Raw genomic sequence first — 22730 nt, 5'->3', positions numbered from 1 at the left:
TCACTATTCATGGGAGATGTGGGTGAGGAAGAGGCACTGCTAATGCTAGCTACAAATATTCCAGTGATGGCATTCCCACAGGAAGAGGAGGGTTTTAGAATTTCTTTTACAGCTATCAAAGCTACCAGCTGCTTTATTAGTGGAGGTAGCTCTGGACACCACCGCTTCTTCCCCAGTTTCATTAATTTCAAATCTCAGCCATAACTTTGCTCAAGTAAAGAGAACAGGATTTAGCCAGTGATAGCCCAGCTGACTCATGACACCACCCACTGACTTTGTACATTTTTCTGTAAGCAAGCGGTCATAAAAAAAAGAGAAGGGTAAACACCTTTAAATCCCTCCTGGCCAGAGGAAAACCCTTTCACCTATAAAGAGTTAAGAAGTTAAGATAACCTTGCTGGCACCTGACCAAAATGACCAATGAGGAGACAAGATACTTTCAAAGCTTGGCCGGGGGGGGAGGGGGGGGACAAAGGGTTCTCTCTCTTTGTCTGTGTGTTGTTTTTGCCAGGACCAGAGCAGGAATGCAGGTCAGAACTCCTGTAAAGGGTTAATAAGCAATCTAGTTAGATATGCGTTTTAGATTCTGTTTTGTTTAAATGACTGATAAAATAAGTTGTGCTGAATGGAATGTATATTCCTGTTTTTGTGTCTTTTTGTAACTTTAGGTTTTGCCTAGAGGGATTCTTTATGTTTTGAATCTGATTACCTTGTAAAGTGTTTACCATCCTGATTTTACAGAGGTGATTCTTTTACTTTTTCTTCTATTAAAATTCTTCTTTTAAGAACCTGATTGCTTTTTCAGTGTTCTTAAGATCCAAGGGTTTGGGTCTGTGTTCACCTATGCAAAAAGCCTTCCCCAGGAAAGGGGGTGTAGAGCTTGGGGGGATTTTGGGGGGAAAGTCGTTTCCAAGTGGGCTCTTTCCCTGTTATATATTTGTTAGACGCTTGGGGTGGCAGCAATAAAGTCCAGGGACAAAGGTAAAATAGTTTGTACTTTGGGGAAGTTTTAACCTAAGCTGGTAAAAATAAGCTTAGGGGGTTTTTCATGCAGGTCCCCACATCTGTACCCTAGAGTTCAGAGTGGGGAAGGAACCTTGACACAAGCATTTGCAGGATTTGGCCCAAGTATTCACTGTTGTGATGCTATAATGAAGTAGATTAGTGAGGAGCATGGTGCTGGAGTCAGCCTTCCTCACAAATCCCCCTCAAAGCTCTCCCACCACGTAATATGCTCCCCTAACACCTCTCTGTTTGGAGGAATTAGATTCCACTCTACCCTTCTCTCAATATTTTCACACTGGCTGCCTGCCACGCTCAAATTCTCAAGCTTCTTACCAACGCCTGCAGAAACTGATAGCATCCCTCTTCACATCTCCCTCTTTTCATTCCAGTTTAATTTTGACTACATATTTTTAGTGCCTGTCAGAAAGAAAACTTGATTCAGACATTAAAACCACGAAAAAAGCAGTACAAGATGCTAATTTAATCTGAGATGTATAAGCAAAATTTTTCAGATAAAAATGCTATTATTAAACTGCAGCTGCTAATGTTGCCAGTTTCACATACTTTCAAAACTACTTGAGCAGTTCTGTAATGATTAAGCAGACAGCCAGGCCCAGACCCATGATATAGCCTTAACTACACTAATGAACAATACATTTGCCTTCTGTCAACCTCTCCAGTGCAGGAGCTGCAAACTGAACCTTATACACTAGTGAGGACCTATGTAGCCCACGGAGATTAAACCTAGGTGAGTGTTGGTTGTATTTGCAAGGCATCTCTCTCCTGAGTACTCTAAATTGGCTTTAAATTATAACCCAGAGTTTATAGGAATTTCATAGACAAAAGCTGTCCAAGGGATGAGCTGAATTAGCACATTCTCCAGGTATCCTGAGCACACACCCTAACCAAACAGCACCACCTGCCTTGTACAGCTGCACTTCTCTTCCAAGTAGACTTTTCATCACTAGGGGACTCTACCTCAGGCTGGCATACCCCAGCCAAATATCTTGATTTAACAGAACTCAGCTATTGGAACAAGACTCCTGCACATTCTATACCAGGGGTCTCAAACACGCGGGTTATTTTCTGCGGCCCGCCAGCTCCCCAGCATTTACCTAGAGTGGCTCTGGCCAGCCTGGCGTGCACTGCGGGCAAGAGCTGGCTCCCTGCCTGCCTGCCCTGCCCTCCCCATGTGCCACTCCGTTCTGGGAAGTGGCCGTGGTTCCCCATTCCCAGCCAATGGGAGCTGCAGGGGGCGGTGCCTGGAGGCGTGGCCAGGCAACACATAGACCCCTGTGCCCCCTCTCCCCCTACACACAGAGGTTCCAGCCACTTCCCAGAGTGGCGCAGGGGCAGGGCTGGCAGGCGGAGAGCCTGCCCTGCCCCCGGTGCATGCCAGGCCGGAGCCTGCCCCCCGAACCCTTCCTGCACCCCAACCCCCTGCCACACCCCACACCTCTCCTGCACACTGACCCCCTGCCCTGAGCCCCCTGCTGCACCCCACACCCTCCTGTACCCCAACGTCCTGCTACACCCCACACCCCTCCTGCACCCCAATCCCCTGCGCTGAGCCCCCTGCACCCCTCCTGCATCCCCTGGGGGTGGAGTTGGGGTGGAGATTTCGGGGAAGGGGTTGGAATGGGGGCAGAGAAGAGGTGGGGCGAGGTGGGGCAGGGGCAGGGCCTCATGGAAGGGATGCGGGTGGGGCCGGGGCAGCGGGGTCAGTGATGCGGCCCTCCAGCCAATGTACTAGTCCTCATGTGGCCCTCATAGTCATTTGAATTTGAGACCCCTGATGTAGAGTATCTGCATTCGCTTGGTCTCAGAACTCAGTGATATTTGTGAGGTGCAAGTCCACTCAAACTCAATTAAAGATTCCCATTGCTGCAAACCAGAATAGCCATGTTTGCATAGTTCTAATCACCGTGGACTCCAGGTCTTGCTATGATCTGCTAACAATTGCACATAGATGTTACTGTATATAGTGACGTTCACTTGAGGATCTCTAAATGCTTTATGCACTTAGGAACATCCAAACACCACTGTGGATGTGCATATCACATTTTAAATATAAGGGACAGGGAGATTGAGACTTGCTCATCATCAGGCATCCACACTCCAAGTCCTCAGTTCTAGCCAATAGACCTAGTGCCTACATTCCCCAGGGTGCCTTTAAAAGATAAACAACGGGGCAAACTCATTACATGTTAGAGCATTTTTGAAACAGCCCATACAGGTAGTGGATTATGTTCTCAAAGATTTTCTAAAAAAGCAATCTAAATGAATTTACTCTTGTTCTTTAATATATCTTCCTGCAAAATGATTTTCTACCGACTTAGGGTATCTCACCATGCTGGTGAGGCAAGTTACACAAGTCTTTTTATGGAACCTGAAAAGTAATTAACTATTGCTCTGCTCTGAAACTGAGATTAAACAACTCTCCAACAGTAGAGTAGACAGTGGTGCAGGAAATCAATTCCCTGCCTGACTAATTAGCAACAAGTCCACAGGCAGGGGCAGATTTCGAGGCAGGGGCAGATTTCGAGTGAGAAAATGGGAATTAACTGTCTCTCTCTTACATTAATATGCAATGAACAGTGTCTGCTAGACAAATTAGCCGTACTACCACAGTTCATAGGCTGTAGATGTCTTTTTTTTTTTTTTTTTTTTAATACTTGACCAGGATCCTCGGAAAGGATTTGGAGTAGAAAATATTCAGTTTTATTAACTTCTAAAAGTTTGGGCAGAATTTTGCAGAGTTCCGCACCGAGAGGGAGACTCTTCCCTGTGTGAAATCTTCTGTGGGTGACATTCAGATAATCTTTTAAGAATTAGTCCCTCCCCCTCCAACCTGGCAGTTCTTTAATCAGTGACCCCGTCTAGCGATCTCTTCAATAAGATTAATGACAGTACAGTGCTAGTCAACAGCATAGTTGACACAGAGGATTGTGTGCATACACAACATATATTTCCTGATGATGGGGGGTCCTCTATGTCCAATGGATTTACCAAGGGACTTCTGAAAATTCCCTAAAACTTTCTTCTTAAGCCCCTCACATGAAGGCCCATGGACTTATAGCTGAACAATGTTTGTCTCTGACATGGATGCTGACAGCTTCTGTATAGAACTTGGGCCCAATGGTAAAGCCCTCCCACCCAGGAGTGAAGTCCCTTTGAAGATCACACTCTGGACAACATTTCCACCCAAAAAGCTCTCCTTTTTTTATTTTTTTATTTTTTTTGGAAAGCAGATCTTAAGAGGATACGGCCTTTCATTTGCATTTGACAGACTCTGCTGCCATGTTCAAGTTTAGACAGCTGGATCTGAAGTAGATGCTGTTTTCCTACTGTCTCTCTTGATTGGGACACTAATTTGTCAGCTTTAGGATTTAAACACTCCCCTCACATGTTTAGGTGGTTTCTATGCATACCCACATCTTCTGTTCTATGTATTTCTAGGAAATATAGTAAACTGATTCAAAAGCAATGAAGGTCTTCAGATGAATTTTTTCTTTTTAAAGTAGTTTCTTCAGCCTGGATATGGTTAAAGTCCATAACTACACACAACCCAGGGTATCTATATTACACTGTGTGATCTGCTGGGTTGATCGTGAGCTTGGGTTAGAGATTTGGCTCTTATGCTTAGGCGGTGTGTGTCCTTGAGCAAATCACTCTACCCCTCTGGGTCTGAGTTTCTCCTCCTGTAAATTGGGGTTAATACCTTGGAGGGAGGTGTTGGGAGGATTAAGGTCTGGGAAGTACTCTGAACATGAAAAGTGCAATATAGGTACTGTCTTTATTAAGTGGTGCCTGAGGCAGCCCTACACTTTGTCTCCACAACCTTCCTTGCTGTGCTGCAAAGTTTCATTTTCCTTGTTTACTATGGTTAATGCTCTCTGGAAACTCATTCCCCTTGCTGCACCACCTGATGCTTATATGCTTAAAACAGCACCCAAAGAGCATTGAAATATCAGTTGTTCCCACAACTTGGGAGTCTTTGCTTTGAACCAGTTACTTACTCAAGAGCCTCTGCATCTGATTGAATTTCAGGATGGAGCAAAGGGGAAATCTGGTCTTCAGAGCAATATACAATCAGAGGTAAATCCTGCCTCTCTCTTGCAGAGGCATGACTGTGGCAGAAGGGATGTGTGTATGGGGATATGTCACAGGGTTATGCACCCTCTGGGTGTGGCAGAGCTCAGCTCTCCAAGGGCTCCCTGCTGTGCCAGCCACTAGGCTGCACAGCTACTTCCCTGACACACTGCAGCTTAGGGAGAAGGAGGGAATCCTACATTCTCCTCCCGAGGGAGTACTCCAATACCCAATTCAGATGCTGCTGTTGGGCCCTGGGAAGAGCATTTTGCCTAATTCAGTTGGTTCTGGAGAGCTCTGGTTAGGAATGTTCTTTTCCCTTGTACCACATTAAGTTCAGATCACAGCCTTATGTCTGTCTGATGGAAAGCAGTATGTGGGAACAGTTTTTAAATCTTGGACTTCAGATCAGATTCTGCTTCTCACTATATTCCATAGAATATTATGTCACACATGCTTATTGCAGGATTTATTTCTTTGAGCCCTGCAATAAGCATGTGTGACCTATTTTACCTCTAGCTGCCTGAATTATCAGACAGATCATCTCTTGACGCTATGTTCTACTTACATTTGAATCTACTGATTATTTGAAGACTGTTAAACAGAGTGTTGGCTCCTGTTTGTGCATAGAAATAAATTAAAAGATAATGGGACATATTTTAGCTTTGTTGAAATGAAATGGAAATATGATACAGATGAGATGGGATAGTACTTTTTTGCCCAAGTATATTGTGCCAAGTGTACTGTCCTGTCAGTAGTGTGTGAAGACATGGATCTAAACACTGATTAAAAAACAAGTATAGCGACAGGATTAAACATAGAATCAACCAACTCTGAAGGATGAGAATTCTAAACTGAGCCTGTAATGTAGTCAGAATTACTTTAAACTTCTACCAAAGTTAGAGACTTGGAAATTTGCTTTACCAGCAGTGACTCTTGGCAGAGAGAATGTAGTGAACATATCCAGATCTTTTGGGTAGATATGTAAGGCGAGTTAGAAGGCCTAGTCCTGTTGCTCATTCACTTAAGCAGTCCTCCTGAAGAACTCATCAGGACTACTCAGATGTACCAAGGCTGCAGGCTCAACCCCAAAGCGTGCACTGCCAAGTGAACCTCTTGTTCAGTATTTTGGTTTGACTGATAAATTTCCAAACTTCAGAACATCTTGATTTTTGATATTCGAGTAGCAGCTAGACACTAAGTCCCCAATTTAGCAAAGCACACACAGTATATAAATCTCTCCTCTGTTTTTTCCACCAAATGCATCCGATGAAGTGAGCTGTAGCTCACGAAAGCTTATGCTCTAATAAATTTGTTAGTCTCTAAGGTGCCACAAGTACTCCTTTTCTTTTTGCGAATACAGACTAACACGGCTGCTACTCTGAAAGCAGGCAAATAAGAAAGGCACAAGAGGGAATAAAAAATAAAGAACACTGGGTAGAAGTATATTCTGCCACTGAAACCTGTTCAGATGTTTAATGGAAGTGGTCTTTTGCATGATTATAATTAATGCATAGAGTTAGACTGAGTATATATAGAACAGAATTGGAAAATACTGGATTTTCAAGATGAAAATGATATTACTTGTTAATTACTCTACTTTCCCTGGGACCAAATTCTGCATTATGAAGCAGGAGCAAGTGCATATTGCTCCAGCAAAAACTGTCCAGACATAGTGGACAGAGGGAAACAACTATCCCACATACCTAACCTTTGCAGCCTGCTGGCGTTGCCGTTCTACAAAGTGTTGGGGGGAGGAAGTGGTACTACAGAGCAGTAACTTTACAGCCTTGTCTATATTAGGTTACAGGTCCTAATTTTCATATCAGTGCAAATAGTGCTTATGTATTTTTGTGACCATTTAGTCTGGTCAGGGTTACAATAGACTGAGCGCTATCTACTCTACAGCTTTCACTGTTACTACCACAGTTAAAGCTGTACTGCTAAGATTCCGCTGAGATGAGATGTTCTGCCATCCACAGCCTCAGAAACAACTCTGACATCATAATCAAAAAGGCTGACAAAGGAGGTGCTGTCGTCATCATGAATAGGTCGGAATATGAACAAGAGGTTGCTAGGCAGCTCTCCAACACCACTTTCTACAAGCCATTACCCTCTGATCCCACTGAGGGTTACCAAAAGAAACTACATCATCTGCTCAAGAAACTCCCTGAAAAAGCACAAGAACAAATCCTCACAGACACACCCCTGATACCCTGACCTGGGGTATTCTATCTGCTACCCAAGATCCATAAACCTGGAAATCCTGGACGCCCCATCATCTCAGGCATTGGTACCCTGACAGCAGGATTGTCTGGCTATGTAGACTCCCTCTTCAGGCCCTACGCTATCAGCACTCCCAGCTATCTTCAAGACACCACTGACTTCCTGAGGAAACTACAATCCATTGGTGATCTTCCTGAAATCATCATCCTGGCCACTATGGAGGTAGAAGCCCTTTACACCAGCATTCCACACAAAGATGGACTACAAGCCGTCAGGAACAGTATCCCCGAAAATGTCACGGCAAACCTGGTGGCTGAACTTTGTGACTTTGTCCTCACCCATAACTATTTCACATTTGGGGACTATGTATACCTTCAAATCAGCGGCACTGCGATGGGTACCCGCATGGCCCCACAGTATGCCAACATTTTTATGGCTGACTTAGAACAACGCTTCCTCAGCTCTAGTCCCCTAATGCCCCTAATCTACTTGTGCTACATTGATGACATCTTCATCATCTGGACCCATGGAAAAGAATCCCTTGAGGAATTCCAACATGATTTCAACAATTTCCATCCCACCATCAACCTCAGCCTGGACCAGTCCACACAAGAGATCCACTTCCTGGACACTACAGTGCTAATAAGTGATGGTCACATAAACACCACCCTATACCGGAAACCGACTGACTGCTATTCCTACCTACATGCCTCCAGCTTTCATCCAGACCACACTACACGATCCATTGTCTACAGCCAAACTCTAAGATACAACCGCATTTGCTCCAATTCCTCAGACAGAGAAAAACACCTACAAAATCTCTATCAAGCATTCTTACAACTACAATACCCACCTGCTGAAGTGAAGAAACAGATTATCAGAGCCAGAAGAGTACCCAGAAGTCGCCTGCACAGGACAAGCCCAACAAAGAAAATAACAGAACGTCACTAGCCATCACCTTCAGCCCCCAACTAAAACCTCTCCAATGCATCATCAAGGATCTACAACCTATCCTGAAGGACGACCCATCACTCTCACAGATCTTGTGAGTCAGGCCACTCCTTGCTTACAGACAGCCTGCCAACCTGAAGCAAATACTCACCAGCAACCATACACCACACAACAGAACCACTAACCCAGGAACCTATCCTTGCAACAAAGCCTGTTGCCAACTGTGTCCACATATCTATTCAGGGGACACCATCCTAGGGCCTAATCGCATCAGCCACACTATCAGAGGCTAGTTCACCTGCACATCTACCAATGTGATATATGCCATCATGTGCCAGCAATGCCCCTCTGCCATGTACATTGGTCAAACTGGACAGTCTCTACATAAAAGAATTAATGGACACAAATCAGGCGTCAAGAATTATAACATTCAAAAACCAGTCGGAGAACACTTCAATCTCTCTGATCACTTCATTACAGACCTAAAAGTGGCAATACTTCAACAAAAAAACCTTCAAAAAACAGACTCCAACGAGATACTGCTGAATTGGAATTAATTTGCAAACTGGATACAATTAACTTAGACTTGAATAGAGAATGGGAGTGGATGGATCATTACACAAAGAAAAAATTACTTCCCCATATTTATCCCCCCCCCCCCGTTCCTCAGATGTTCTTGTCAACTGCTGGAAATGGCCCACCTTGATTATCACTACAAAAGGTGCCCCCCTCCCCGCCCGTTCTCCTGCTGGGTAATAGCTCACCTTAAGTGATCACTCTGGTTACAGTGTGTATGGTAACACCCATTGTTTCATGTTCTCTATGTATATAAATCTCCCCACTGTCTTTTCCACGAATGCATCCGATGAAGTGAGCTGTAGCTCACGAAAGCTTATGCTCAAATAAATTTGTTAGTCTCTAAGGTGTCACAAGTACTCCTTTTCTTTTTGCGAATACAGACTAACATGGCTGCTACTCTGAAACCTGATTGAATGTATTACACGCACAAAAGCGCTGTTGAAGCTTTCTTCTTCCTACTCTTTGGATTGAATACACCCATCCCCACCACCTTTAAACGATGATCAGTTTAGCATTACTCTTACATTGGCTTTGGAAAAGTGTCTGAAGACCCATAATCATTTAATGGAGTTTCAACCCTATTGTTTTCTCTTCATTAGTGAGTCACATAATTAATTCTTGAGGAAATCACATGAGCCCTAATGGGAGTTCATTATTCATATTTTGTAGCTTTTCACATATTAATTTCAGTAGGTTAATTTTGTTACGGCAAATAGTGAATCTAGCTGGGTGAACCTCTTGTAAGCTGAGTATCCCTTGTTGAAAAATGTGCTCGTGTCATTAGACCATAAAATTGGGATATCATTTCTGGGACATAGTATGTTAGCAGCTATGAAAGATACAATGGATTAACTTCAGCTTCTTTGGTTCAGGAAGATGATAAACACTCTGTCCTGCACCAACGTAGTCCACTGTACTCAAGGACAAGTCACGCCTGGTTTGATTATCATAGAATTGTAGAACTAGAAGGGACCTCAAGATGTCTTCTACTTCAGTCCCCTGCACTCAACCTGCACTAGACCATCCCTGACAGGTGTTTGTTTAACTGGCTCTTAAAAATCTCCAATTATGGAGATTCCACAACCTCCCTAGGTAATTTATTCTGGTGCTTCACCACCCTGACGGTTAGGAAGTTTTTCCTAATGTCCAACCAAAACCACCCTTGCCACAAATTAAGCCCATTGCTTCTTGTCCTATCCTCAGAGGTTAATGAGAACAATTTTTCTCCTTCCACCTTGTACTTGAAAACTGTTATCATGTCCCCCCTCAGTCTTCTCTTCTCCAGATTAAACAAACCCAATTTTTTCAATCTTCCCTCATAGGTCAAAGCATTTTCTAGCCCTTTAATCATTTTTGTTGCTCTTCTCTGGACTCTTTCGAATTCATCCACATCTTTCCTGAAACGAGGCGCCCAGAACTGGACACAGTACTCCAGTTGTGTCTTGCTTACAACACTCCACCTACTACATCCCAGAATGATGTTTGCTGTTTTTGCAACAGTATTGCACTGTTGACTCATATTTAGCTTGTGATCCATTATGATCCCAGATCCCTTTCCACGGTACTCCTTCCTAGACATTTTCCATTTTGTATGTATGCAACTGATTGTTCCTTAATTGTACCTGCCCACCAGGCTGCTGTGAATGGACTCAGCTGTTGGGTCCCTGGGTGTTATCCTCCTCCAGAGCGTGATCGTATCCCAGCCACTGCTACAGGCTTGGGATACCTGGGCATTGTCTTAAGATACAGACCTTCAAACTAGCACCCTTTGAGAGCTGGAACCCATTATGCAACTGCCTAACACTCGTTTCAGTGCTGACTCTTCAGACTCACCATAACTTAAATGCACCCTCTCACAGAACTCCACTACAAGGCATGATCCTTCTGGGTTAGTGTTTAACTCTCTCAGGAGGCATGTGGTAAATATAAAGCATCTAACACACACAGACACTTTGTACACTTTCTAATAGTATTGCTCTTTTACTTAGCATTGGGTGGTCCAAACTTTTTAGTGATATTGGCTCCATGCATAGTTAGGCTACACCTTCACGGGCCACATACAGAAACAAAATGGCATCCTCCAGGTTTGGTTTCTGCCTGAAGGTGAATTCTTTTAAAAACTCTGAACAAAAGCAATGAAGCCATTTTTCAGTAGATGGTGAGTGAAAATGGCATTTATTATTAACAACTGTGCACCCTTATTTTGAATAGCTCTAGCACTGAAACATCAGGGTAGAAATTCAGCATTTGGCAGGGGGTCATTCTTCACTGGAGGAGTAAGTAGTGCCTGAACATTCTGGTAACAACTGGTTTTGCTTTTTCCAAGAACTTTGCCCACTGAAAAATTGGAAAAGAGGAAGATGAAATCCTTAGGAAACTTTCTCCAAAAAGAGTATGATTAAGTGATTAAGATCTCACCCCAACAAACTATACAGTGTTCATTCCAGAAAAGCGTCAGTAAAGTAGCATTGATCAGAATCGGGCAGTCAAAAAACACAGCAAGCGAAAGTGGCTGTTTCTCATTTTGTCCCTAGCAATGAATCAGTTGTCACCTGACACAGCTTTATATAAATAAAAGCTTTCAGCTATTTCTACTGCCCACTATTGTTAAAATGATTTAAAGAAAGTTTGGGATTTATAATGGATGAAAGGGATGTATAGGAGAGTTCACTGGGCTGTGTTGTAACATTGACTGGAAAGCAACTTTGAATAAATGACGTAAACATTCACGTCAGGTCCTCAGCATAGCCACATAATGGATAGTAAATGCCCTATTGGCGATATTGTCACAACCTGCTGACATTAACATTTCATGTTTGTTACTATGCTTTCCACAAAGGTCATTTATAACTTAACAGCAACAGCTGGGATAGAACCCAGATCTTGCACCAAAAGCATATATTCCTACCACTTGAGTTACAGGAGAATCACCATTAGCTGCTAGTAATACATGGTCTGACACCTGAGGGCTGATTCCATGCAGTGGAGGGCTGTAAAACCACTGCTCTAATCCTCTGGAACACTGATTTCAGAGTAGCAGCCGTGTTAGTCTGTATTCGCAAAAAGAAAAGGAGTACCGGTGGCACCTTAGAGACTAACAAATTTATTAGAGCATAAGCTTTCGTGAGCTACAGCTCACTTCATCGGATGCATTTGGTGGAAAAAACAGAGGAGAGATTTATATACACATACACAGAGAACATGAAACAATGGGTTTATCATACACACTGTAAGGAGAGTGATCACTTAAGATAAGCCATCACCAGCAGCAGGGGGGGGAAAGGAGGAAAACCTTTCATGGTGACAAGCAAGGTAGGCTAATTCCAGCAGTTAACAAGAATATCAGAGGAACAGTGGGGGGTGGGGTGGGAGGGAGAAATACCATGGGGAAATGCCCCTCTGCCATGTACATTGGCCAAACTGGACAGTCTCTACGTAAAAGAATGAATGGACATAAATCAGACGTCAAGAACTATAACATTCAAAAACCAGTTGGAGAACACTTCAATATCTCTGGTCACTCGATCACAGATCTTAGAGTGGCTATACTTCAACAAAAAAGCTTCAAAAACAGACTCCAACGAGAGACTGCTGAATTGGAATTAATTTGCAAACTGGATACAATTAATTTAGGCTTGAATAGAGACTGGGAATGGATGAGTCATTACACAAAGTAAAACTATTTCCCCATGGTATTTCTCCCTCCCACCCCACCCCCCACTGTTCCTCTGATATTCTTGTTAACTGCTGGAATTAGCCTACCTTGCTTGTCACCATGAAAGGTTTTCCTCCTTTCCCCCCCCTGCTGCTGGTGATGGCTTATCTTAAGTGATCACTCTCCTTACAGTGTGTATGATAAACCCATTGTTTCATGTTCTCTGTGTGTGTGTATATAAATCTCTCCTCTGTTTTTTCCACCAAATGCATCCGATGAAGTGAGCTGTAGCTCACGAAAGCTTATGCTCTAATAAATTTGTTAGTCTCTAAGGTGCCACTGGTACTCCTTTTCTTTCTGGAACACTGAGATGCTGTTCCGACAACTTTTTTTTTTTTTTTAAGCAAAAATGACATCTTGCAGCCTGTCGAGTACTTGCCTTCCAGCACTTCTTGAAAGCTGCATTCAACCCCTTAGCAAAACACAAACTAGCCATTTCAACATAACATTTTTTTCATAATATTTTTTCCATTTGTAGTACATAACACCTTCCATCTAACAGTATCAAAGTGAACTTACATTAATTAAGCTTCAAAAAGACCATGTAAAATAAGCAAGTAGATGTGCAGATGACATTTGTGACAAATTATGTGTCTTCAATTGCACCCACTTTTATACCAATTTCTGCTTATGCTAGAACCAGTGTTAGGCCATGTCAGTTCATGTTAGATTAGTTTGGCAACCTATCACCTGCATAATCAGCAAAAAGGGGCAGAAAATAAAGTGAAATTGGTGTGACATTCTGGTTAAGAAATGAACAAACATGGAGCATAATTTCTGAACTAGTCCTGAAGCCTGAACTAGTTAAGTGATAGTTATACTTTTTTCCTTTCACAAAACATGGATTAAAACAAACATGAGGATAAAATATTAATCTTGCATGTATTAAATTAATCAAATGACCCATCTCCCCTCTAGTCAAAGTTATACATTCATCTTATATTTCAGTTCCAGTCAGTGACTGGTCCTCACTTAGGAATCAAAATTCAGGGTACAAGCCAGAGTTCAGCTAAATTTAACAACTACATAACATTTACCATAGACATATGAACTGTTCACAATATATTGGGATGAATATGTCATTACTTTTGTTATGTTGTTACATTACTCTTTGTTGAAGGAATGTAGAATATGGATGTTTATTCCAAGAATTACAAAGTTTCCTTCTTCTTTTGATATAAGAAAAGTTGTCATTAATGCAATAATAGGCATTATGAAAGAATGCTACCAGATCTTTTTGTAACTGCAAAAAAAGTTTGTTTTTTTCCAACATCTTCCTCAGGGCATCAGGTTAGCCAGAACCTTGCGTCATGTAAAATAAGAGGCACTGCAATCAAAGCTCTCTCTCCTGGGGTAAAAATTTCAATCACCGCCAAATTACATGTTATGATTTTATATTTGAATTGCTTACCACTGAAAGCTGTACTAAGGCAGGCCATTAGGATTTCAGATTGGTTTAAGATTAACAGTCAGAAAGTAAAGACATCAGCTGTTAACCTAAGCAACCGGACTGAGGCTTTCATTTCATTTTGCATCTGAAAAAGAAAGCTTGAACCAGAACATTAATCAAATTCTTGGTATTAATGGAGTTAGAACATGACAGTCTCTGAGATGGACCGCCAAGTTTGTGGTGTTTAACTCCTGCTGTGAGATATGGTCTTACTTCAGAGCAGCATCAACATGCTGTTATGTGTTCTCCCAAAAGGAGATTTTTCGGGAGTGGGGTGGGGAGTTTTTTGTTTGAGTTTACTCAGCTTCAAAAAAGGCAATTTTTAAAAACCTGTGTTGAGCTAGATTTTCCACAGATTGGAACATAGATATTAAGATCTGCTGAACCATTTAGAATCTGATAAAATGTACTAAATATATATAAATGTACTGATATTTCAAAGGTTTCCTTTCCCTAGAACACAAGACTCAATTGTCTCTTCCTCCTCCTCAATTTTTTTTCCATGTTGACTCCCTATATTTGGCTGATGCCTGAAAAAACATAAAGGATATTGGGAAACTTGCTATAAACTATGTTCCAGAAGATCAACAAGGAATCCCTGGTAAACTTAATCCTTTCATCCTATTCCAATGCAAAGGGATTAGATATCCTTTTCAAGTCATTTTCACAGTGGTCAGTATAAAAATGTTTCCCCAGGTCAAAGTTCTATGCTTTGTGATCCAACCCAATAATTGCGAATATAGACTAACACGGCTGCTACTCTGAAACCCAATAATTGTTTTGCATGAACAGGATATACTTAGCTCACAAACCCAAGCGAGAGATACAAACCCAGATAGGCAAGTATGACAAGTTCTGTCTGCAATCAAACTTAAAGGCCTGATAAACACTGCTCAGCCTCCTTGAACTGAGTTTTCAAAGTCAGCCTAATCCATGAGTCACACCTATGTTCTCACAGTAAGTGGAGGTTTTTTCCTGTGTCAAACCTGCTATCACTCATACTTTTTCCTACAGAGAACAGCACCATTACAGGCTCACCATCATCTGCATCAACAACCTCCAGGACAATAGCATCAGCATCCATGACTATTCCAAGAATTTTGTGGACAACCAGGCAGTTAAAGTTATAAAGTAGCTTTGATGTCTGTGCCCGATTTCTCAGGTTTATTAGGGAAGCACACCAGACACCAAATCCATCTTGATTACATTAAGGGATATCTTTCTCCTCAGAAAGTTCTTGGCTCTTATCCAGTTCAGCACTAGAGCCACTAACCCTGCCTAGCAGCTAACTGAAGTTGATATGGAGAAGCACTGAACTGTTTTCAAATGGTCTGTTTATCATGGGTATTTTAAATAGAAATGTAAAACTGATCATAGGATACTCATTCCATGTAGTTGTATTAAAGGTATATAAGTGGGATATTATCAGTTTTTCTGAATAATGGCTTTGTTAAACAAGCTTACGAAAAGAACACTTGTACAGTATATGGAAAGCTATTTGCACTGGGTACAGCATTATTACAAATATTTCACTTGTTTTAAAAGTAGTAAGCACTTACACTACATTTCTTGGGCCAGATTTTTCTGCGGGCGTAATTCCATTGAAATCAACAGCTGCAAAGTGTTTGGCTATGTATGTTCAAGTTTGGCTATATATATTATGGAGATTAACTCTCACCACCCCTTTGGGAGTTATGTTGAGCATTATCTCTATTATATAGCTGAAATAACCACACAAATAGGTTTGATATTATTTGGTCAAACGTGGCAGAGGATTCAGGAAATCAGAAACTATCCACTCCCAACCTGGCCTCTTAGCACTAAATTTTTGGGTGCTTAACCATTTGATCAGTATGTGTTTGCTCATCTTGAATTGAATTACTTATATTTTAATCCACGAAATAAGTGTCTAAATAAAATGTATTGAATGAGGGAGGAATAAGCATTTTAATGAATGTTAAGTTGATTTGACCATCCCATTTATCAGGTTGCTGGGCAATGAGGCTGGGTTGTTAACAGATTACATGCTTCGAGCTTTTCATTTTGCAAGGTTCCCCAGAGCATCACACCATTAACTGTACACATTATAGAAATCAACTTCACTGCAAATTGCCATTTGTTACAGTTCAAGGTATATATCCCTTAATGCAAATGACTACTGCAGATCTGTTCAGTACTGTAGTTGTCACCCCAAAGGAAAAAAAACTTTAGCTCTGTTTGGACTAAGCATGTTACACGTTAGTAGAGTTTTGTATAATTCATATGGAAGATCATCCTTCTGCAACATACCCATTTAATTTCTGCCAAACAAGGATATTATTCTTGGAAGTTTAGCCATTCCTCTGTTTCCATGCTTGATACGTTAAGAAACTTCTGTGAAGATTGGCAAACAATTCCCTAGTTCATGGGCTTTCTGGCTGTATGATCTGTTCTGTGCTGAAGAAGCAGCTATTGCTGTTCCCTACAACTCTGAAATATCTCCTTCAGTATTTGTGGAAGTGATGGGGGGAGAATGTCGCCCATGCATGAAGGGCAAAAAGCTTTCAGAGAGCCAACAACTTGGTGTCTGGAGCCCCAGCATATTTAGACGTTCTTATTTCCTGCATTTTGTAGTGTAACATGGCTTGTGCTGTTGTACAGAGAAGTGAAAAAAGAACTAGATGACAAATGAATGCTCTGTAGTTGTTGTGGTGTCGGTCCCAGGATATTAAAGGGACAAGGTGGGTGAGGTAATATAATTTATCTTTTCAAGAAGAGCTCTTTGTGGCTCAAAAGCTTGTCTCTCTCACCAACCAATAAAAGATATTACTTCACCCACCTTGTCTCTCAAATAAATGCTTAAAGCAGGAGAGAAGAGCAAAGGCTCAAACTGGTAACTAGGCAGGTAATGCTAAGTTGCATAGAGGGTGAAGTGCAAACAGGAGGAGAACATGTGCTTTAAGGTTAATGCAGGGTTTGGGCAAGTTATGGTGGATTGTACTGAACTAGTTATTCAACTACAATAGTGCATAGAAAAGCATTTTGTTGGAAAGTCAGATTTTTACCGTAGCTCTCTTAAGCTTTTTAAATGCATGCTAAGTGGCTCTATGCAATTCAGAACAGGGACATTAGAAAAGGATGGGAGAAAACCAGTTACAATTCAAAAGAAAAATGCTGTAGTCAGGCCAAGATATTAAGAGAAAACTATTTTAGGCAATAACATTGAAAGCAATTGTTTCCCGCACTTTGAAATCATGTTTTCCCAATACAGCTAATGCCGAGCATACATATTTCCTTCAAAAGCAAACACTGAACACAGCTCAGCATGTTTATCTGCAAAACAGTCAAAAGCAGTGAATAACTAAGTGCCTTTGCCATCAGTACAAGATGGCTGAACTGTCAGTGGTTAAACACAGCTGCTGCTTTACTATGGCTATAATGAGAATTTAGAATATTTAGGTATTATTTGGGGGGAAAAGAATAGGAAACATCCATTGCACAATCTGATATTTACAATATCGGATTTGTTATCCCATCAGTGTGTATACACATGGACCCATTCAATTATAGGGGATACATATGCTCAACAGGAGAGTACTTATTAGTTAAAATATATTCAAGATAGCTGTGAAAAATGTTGGAGAGAGAATCTGCCAAGATGATCTGATCTGCTGCTGCATTCCAACAAGGGATGTTGAAGCAACACAAAACCCAACATTCATTATCCCATCCAAAATTACCAGCCTGTCAACATTGCTTTGCTTGTGTTAACAATCCCTTATGTGAATGCAAGACAAGATCAGATCTTGTTTCTGTTAGAAAATTAGCCATCTTTCACAGCTATATTGAATGTGCAACTTCAGAGGAACTACACCGAGGGTCTGGCCCCAAAAGTGCAAGGCTAGTTCTGCTTATAGACAAAAATTGGCATCCAAATACTTAGCAAAGTGTTTCAGATGCAGCAATTCATAATTAACAGGTAAGCATGGGAATCTACAGCTCTGATAAAATTGCCCACGAAGATGAGTAAATATTGCAGTATTTGCGCTTTATGAATAAAAACCTAACTATCACAACTCTAGTCAAAATCCTTGCTAATATCAGTCAGGTCATGACAGCAATGCACACCAAAAAGATTTAATACCTAACCAACAAATATTGTGTGAAATCTAAAACTAATTAAACATGACTTTGCACACTGATTTGGGATGGTTAGACCTGAGATCATGGATCGCATAATTTTCCCAGACTGTGACTGCTGTTCAGAACAGATGTACACTGGGGCAGTTCTGGATGCAGTGCTCTAGTAAAGCAGAATCTTGTCCATATGTAAGGAAATATATTGTAATATTGGTTGCAGTCTGACCAGAGCTAAGTCTAGGAGGGCCTCTATAATAAAAAAGCACCTATCTGTAAGTTTTGCATAATGTTTCAGACAGCTATGCAAAGCATATGCCCACTGACCATCTTCAGGGTACTTTAAATATCTCAGGCTCATGGTTTGCAATTCAAAGTGCAATCTTGGAAGCATCTTGCAATGAACACCCTTTTTATGCTAGAAGACCTTCAGGGGGTCTTATGTTCTGTAAAAGTAACCTGTTAGAGAGTGAATCATACATAAGGGCCTGTGTACACCCTTTTAAAAATCCAGACTTAATTTAATTTAAATGAAATTTTAAGTTATGTTGACAGAATGAGAATAAAATGCAAATAGTTTTCTAAGTGATCCATGTCTTTGGTTATTTGGAACGTCTACACAGAAGTTACATAGAACTAAGCCAGGGGTTCTCAAACTTCATTGCTCTGCAACCTCCTTCTGACAACAAAAATTACTACACAACCCCAGGGGAGGGACCAAAGCCTGAGCCTGCCCAAGCCCAAGGGCTTCAGCCCCGGGCAGGGGACCTGTAACCTGACCCCCGCTCCCTAGGGCTGAAGCTCTTGGGCTTCAGCTTCAGCCCTCGGCTGTCGGGCTCAGGCATTTGCTTCAGCCCCAGGTCCCAGCAAGTCTAATGTGCACCCTGGCAACCCCATTAGAACAGGATTGCGACCCACTTTGGGGTCCTGACCCACAGTTTGAGAATCGCTGCGCTAAGCGCATAATAGTTTCAATTTTCCTTCAACATCTGGAAAAAATAGACCTCATAAATAATAGGCTTAGCAGAACCTTTGTGACCTTTAGGGTATGTCTACACTACAGTGGCCACAGCAGCACAGCTATGGCTTTGCAGCTGACACTTCCTACATCAACAGAAGGGGAGGTAATCCATCTCTCTCAGAGGCAGTAGCTAGGTTGATGGAAGAATTCTTTCATCAACCTAGTGTGTCTACAATGGAGATTTGGCTGACTTAATTATATCATACAGAGTGCAAAATTTTTCACAACCCTGAGCAATGTAGCTAGGTCAATCTAATTTTTAGGTATAGACCAGGCTTAGTTACAAAATTAGAAAGTTGCTTATAAGAGATTTCAGAGTAGCAGCCGTGTTAGTCTGTATTCGCAAAAAGAAAAGGAGTACTTGTGGCACCTTAGAGACTAACAAATTTATTAGAGCATAAGCTTTCGTGAGCTACAGCTCACTTCATCCGATGAAGTGAGCTGTAGCTCACGAAAGCTTATGCTCAAATAAATTTGTTAGTCTCTAAGGTGCCACAAGTACTCCTTTTCTTTTTGCTTATAAGAGAGTTACTTTTCCTCAGTCACATCATATATTTCAACTAACAAATCAAGCCATCATCCCTTAAGGTCCTGAACTGATTTGATAATAAATAGAACTCAAAATTGAAATTATTTTTATAGCAGGAAAACAAAACTGTGATAAACACCAGAAATGTATTCCAGTATTTTAGTTTAAAGGCTTATAGGCTCCTACATAACAGAACAAAAATGGATGGTAGATAATATATATAGATTCTAGGATCTTAACCTGCGAGGTGCTGAGTTTTCTTAATTCTATTTAATGTCAGTGGGAGTTAAGGTGCTGTGCACCCTCACAGCATTGGGCCCTTATTTATCAAGATCTACTTAATATAAAATGTAAGCCCATTCTGTTAACTAGGATATTTTAGGCAGTGGGTGAGGAGGAGGAAGAGGAGAGTGAAAATAGGTTTATTATCATGCTCCTTGAAAGGCTAAAGTGACACACAACAGCCCTGAAAACGTTCTGTATCTGAAATTGATAAAATTAAAACTTTTGCTCCTTGACACCTATAATTTAGGTAAGTATTTCTAAGGAGAGCACCTGCTAATTTTTTCTTTCCCCACAGTATTTTAAGATGTACATTAGTCTGGAAAATTGTGCAGTTCATAGCAAAGCCATATATCCTTTAGACTCATAGAGGCTAGTTGGGATTTGGGCTGGGGAGTTCCATGGGATTCATGAGAAGGGAAGAAAAGGCGGGTCTCTCTTTCCTGCCACAGACGGGCAACATATATGCAGTGGATTCTATGCTCTCTGTTACAGTTGAGGGCAACTGCACCTGTATTTCTGCTTTGTGGTCCACCAAGCACACCCACTTAAAGTTTTTCCAGTTCCCAGTCATCACCTCTCTTGGGCAGAGATCTGCATCTCTCTTTCTCCTGACCTGAACTTTTCCAGGCTGCACAATTCCCTGCCTACACTGTGATATTTCCAACAAGACAGACTGCCTAAACAGGCCAGCATCTACACTTTGCTTCCTCTCCAGAGATTATTTCCAGAGTAATTTTTACAAGTTACCAAACAGCTTTTTCTAAGCAAGCACATTTATTCAAAGGGGAAAGCATTACCAATAAAATATTAAAAATAATAAAAGATCCCACATGCATGCTAAAGAATTTGCCAGAGGTCACACCAACTCCAACCTTGGGCTCTGGTAGGTGTCAGACCTTCAAAACCCACAACAGGGTTTTCTCCGTGCTTACAAATTCGTTACTGTCTCAGATTCAGAACCAGAACCCAGACTGGGCAGTTCCACTGTTTCTTGATACAGCTCAGTCCTTTGATTTCATCTTTGGGCACAGGTAATTGAGAATAATGATCCACTCCTCAGGATATAGCTTCCAAAAGCTGGTTTTTGCATAACCAGAGGAGGGGAAATTTGCACCTCCCACTAGGAAATCCATTTAATACTTATTGTCTCAAAAATCCATTCTGGTCTGGCACATGTTCAATATAGTCCTTCAAACTCCGAGGCCTCAAATTACACACACATCCCCGAGAGGTTATATACCATCCCAGCCCACAATAATACATAAACTGACTACCATAAGGTTTTTCCAAATATACTGCAGGAAATTACCATATCTGTAACACACTGTATACCGACATCATCAAGATGGCGAAAGTGGTCAGTCATACACCCATTGGCAATACCTCAAAGCTACCCCCCACCTCTTCCACCAGTTTAGGCAAGTGCTATTGCTAGTTCTGCTGATCTGAATGTGTGTTGTCAGCTGTGGTACAGTATTTTAGATGCTGGGCTTATCACAAGTAAGGACTGTTCTCTGCCCAAATGTGTCAGACTACAGATTGTTCTTAGGTGTAGCTGCTCCCTACACAAGCAAATAAAATATTATGTGGTGGGAAAACACCAAAATCTATTGGGACTATTTGCATAGGTAAGGATTACTTAGTGGTGTATACGCAAAAAGAAAAGGAGTACTTGTGGCACCTTAGAGACTAACAAATTTATTAGAGCATAAGCTTTCGTGAGCTACAGCTCACTTCATCGGATGCATTAGTGAGCTGTAGCTCACGAAAGCTTATGCTCTAATAAATTTGTTAGTCTCTAAGGTGCCACAAGTACTCCTTTTCTTTTTGCGAATACAGACTAACACGGCTGCTACTCTGAAATTAGTGGTGTATGTGTCGGAGGATCAGGCTCCATCCTGCTAGGACCTGATCCAGATAGAATGAACCTTTATAACTGAAGGACTACAGAAGCTACAGAGGTTATGTTAAGTATATCCTCTCTAGCAGCTGCAGAATTAGACTATCTGCCTAAAATTTTTATACAACTATTTGCACTCTGAATTAAAACTTGAACATGAAAATACTGGGGGGGAGAGAAAGCCAATTAATTCACAAGTCAGTAATTCAGGAACTGCACAGCTTTAGCTGGAAGATGGGATTATAAGTATTTTTCTCCTATAAAACTGTTAACGGAATTTCAAAGCTGTGCTTGAATCCACACTAGTTATTATTGGTTAATCTCCAATAATGTATAAGTTTCCAAAGGCCTTTGAATCACTGTAAGAGCGGGTTAATTAAAAACCTCTTTCCATTGATTTAAGTGTGTGCAGTGTACTGGTACAAAACAAGATGTTTTCACTTACAGTCTAACTCTGTGTGTGTGTGTGTGTGTGTGTGTGTGTGTGTGTGTGTGTGTGTGTGTGTGTGTGTGTGAGAGAGAGAGAGAGAGAGAGTGAATGTGTGTGTATATATTATATAAAATATAATAAATATGAATGTTACTGGTTTGATGGTCTGTTTGGTTGCACACCATCTATTTAACATTCTCTCTCTCTCTGTTTTCTTATAAAGTCTCTCTTTGTGTGTGTGTGTGTGTGTGTGTGTGTGTGTGTGTGTGTGTGTGTGTGTGTGTGTGTTTATATATATAAATGTTAAACAGATGGTGTGCAACCAAACAGACCATCGAACCAGTAACATTCATATTTCACATCAAATCCAGTCCAGCAACCCTTACTCATGAGTAGTCAAGCAAAACAGGAAGTGACATGATTTTTTCCCT

The 22730-nt window shown here is 41.3% G+C and overlaps 2 long non-coding RNA genes across 3 annotated transcripts in view; one reads left to right on the top strand and one right to left on the bottom strand.

Annotated features, from left to right (window-relative positions):
• The first annotated feature begins 3085 nt into the window (after positions 1-3085).
• Positions 3086-15804, top strand: LOC122456063. Its single transcript, XR_006274694.1, has 3 exons — positions 3086-5103; positions 13851-13921; positions 15033-15804. It is a non-coding gene; the product is annotated as an uncharacterized LOC122456063 (long non-coding RNA).
• LOC119862196 overlaps positions 10923-22730 on the bottom strand; it is a 56572-nt gene continuing 44764 nt past the window's right edge. The window contains exon 6 of one of the 2 annotated variants that reach the window (XR_006274693.1): positions 10923-11190. This is a non-coding gene — a long non-coding RNA (uncharacterized LOC119862196). The remainder of the gene's footprint in view (positions 11191-22730) is intronic. The other variant, XR_005295195.2, reaches the window with a different exon arrangement.

Source organism: Dermochelys coriacea, chromosome 10 (assembly GCF_009764565.3).
Source record: "Dermochelys coriacea isolate rDerCor1 chromosome 10, rDerCor1.pri.v4, whole genome shotgun sequence".
Taxonomy (NCBI): domain Eukaryota; kingdom Metazoa; phylum Chordata; order Testudines; family Dermochelyidae; genus Dermochelys; species Dermochelys coriacea.
Note: the sequence above shows the minus strand (reverse complement) of the source record. Positions and strands in the feature narration are given on the sequence as shown.